Source organism: Propithecus coquereli, unplaced genomic scaffold, assembly GCF_000956105.1.
Source record: "Propithecus coquereli isolate 6110/MARCELLA unplaced genomic scaffold, Pcoq_1.0 Scaffold764, whole genome shotgun sequence".
Classification (NCBI taxonomy): domain Eukaryota; kingdom Metazoa; phylum Chordata; class Mammalia; order Primates; family Indriidae; genus Propithecus; species Propithecus coquereli.
In genome coordinates this window covers 132,929-135,179 of record NW_012153774.1, presented here as the reverse complement: position 1 = coordinate 135,179, position 2,251 = coordinate 132,929, and positions in this window count along the sequence as shown.

The window sequence follows — 2,251 nt, the reverse complement described above, 5'->3', positions numbered from 1 at the left end:
ACCCATACCACTGGAATCTGTCATTTTCTTTATTATAGTTTCCATTTCTAGAAGTTCTATTTGGTTCTCTCTCAACTCTTCCAGGTCACTTTCTATAGTTCCTGGTCCTTTGCAGTGTTTATTTAAACATCATAAACATAGATGACTACAATCCGTGTTTGGTAACCCTAGTAACTGACATCTTCATTAGTCTATCTTTGTTGTCTGTTGTTTCTTCTAAGTCTTCATTTGGTTCCTTGGTAATTGATTATTTTTTTATTGTTTGCTGCTTGATATCCTTGAAAAGCTCGTTATGGATATTCTTTGAGGCCTAAGAGGAAGATACCTTCCCCCAGAGAGTATGCATTTGCTTCTGCCAGGCTCCTAGGGGCATCCCTGGCCTGGAACCACTTTAAATTAAATCTCTGCATTGAGGGATTTTGGACCATGCAGGTGACGAGGATTTAGGCTGCAATCCTAAGAGGTGGCTGCACTGGGCTTATAACCACTCAGGGCTTTTTAACCCCCTGCCCTGTTCAGTGCCACGATTCTTCTCCTTGCAGCCCCCGGGGGTCCTAGAATTCTGAGGGAGAGATGTCTCCTAACCCTTTCTACTCTCATTGGGCCCTAACTTCTGTTCCCTTTTCTGCTGGACAGCACTGGACCTGAAGCTCAGGTTCAACTGAGGCAAAAGCAGCTTCAATGTCCCTCTCTGGATTCTTCTTTTTTCTTAGATTTTCAGGCTGGTGATTCCTCACTGTTGTGTCAGCTATTTAATGCTTCAATGACGCCGTAACAACATTAATCCTATCCAGCATTTTAAGTTGTTCTCCGGAGGATTTGTCCGAATCACCTTCTTCCCTGTGTTCCCCAACATAAGGCACTTGGGGACACTATGAGTCGCCCCTTTGAACCACAAAGCTGAGCAAAGCCACGGTCCAGCAAGATGTCAACCTTGTGGACAGGATTCCACCCACCGATATGGGCAGAACCCTCTGGAAATCCTTATGATGCGGTCCTTGGCAGGACATTGACAATACTTTATGTGCACTCATTTGTTCATGTGATGTCTACTGTGAGGATGGCACTGAACCCCGGTGCTACGACATGCAGCGAGGCTGCCAAGAAGCCAGTCTGCAAGGAGCTTGCAGTGCCTGCAGTGAAATATGCATGATAAATCCTGCAGATGAGTTACACCGGAATGGCCGGGAGGGCAAACAGCCGGGAAAGCAACTCTGCCTGGAACGAACATCAAGGCCGGCTCTGAAGAAGAGTGACAAGGGTGACCTTTCAGCTGGGTTTTGAAAGATTAGGAATTTACCAGGTGGAAAAGGAGGGACGGGCACTCTAGCACAGAGCGCATGTGCGAACGCACGGAGTCGTCGGACGGTATCACACGGTATTTCCTCATCAGCGCCCACGCGCCCTCCGTGAGCTGCGTTCCGCACCTGTGCAGACACGATCCCGTCCCAGAGCGGCTCGCAGCCGGGCAGAAAACACCAGCGTGATGGAACCAGAGGGAACACAAGTGCCAGATGGCGCGGCTGGAGCACAGGAGACTCGATTCAGTGATAAACCAAACACGCGAGCCTGCTTCTCCCTTTCACCTGAATCCTCGGAGATGACAGAAAAGGTCATAAACAAACAAATCCACCACAGTACTGGAGGACAGGGTGAGCCCGTGGCGAACCAGAGACGCTGAGAAGTTGATGGATGACGGAAGACAGGCGTGCGCTGAGGCAGGACAGCACAGCCCGACACACAGCGCAGAGCCGCTCGAGCAGTGGGCAGCTCTGGGGCTCCCAGGGAAGAGGAGACAGACGGCAAGAGCAGCAGAGGGCCCTGGGGCAAGGGCAGGGGCCTCTGACCCCCGTCCCGGCTGTGCAGAATGGGGAGAGGCAGGGGAGCGCACTGGCATTGCTGGCACCAGGAAGCACAGGAAAGTGTTCCCAGATGACAAGGGACCACCACACTTCACCAGACACACATCCGCACTCCCCCATGACGCTGGAGGTGGCTCCGCAGACAGACATGCATCCAAGGACGCATCAAACAGCTGAAGAAATCAGCACCACAGAAAGACCCCAAACTCATCAGTAGGAAGAACTAAACCTGAGAAGAGAGAGTTTAATTAGAGTAGATCGAAAGCAACTTTAGTAGCGGAATAATTAGTAAGCTCAGCAAAGCAAGAATATGCTGTTGTAAAAAATAACTAGAGATTTCAGAAATGAAATATATGATGATAGAAATGAAAATATCAATAGGCTGGGTG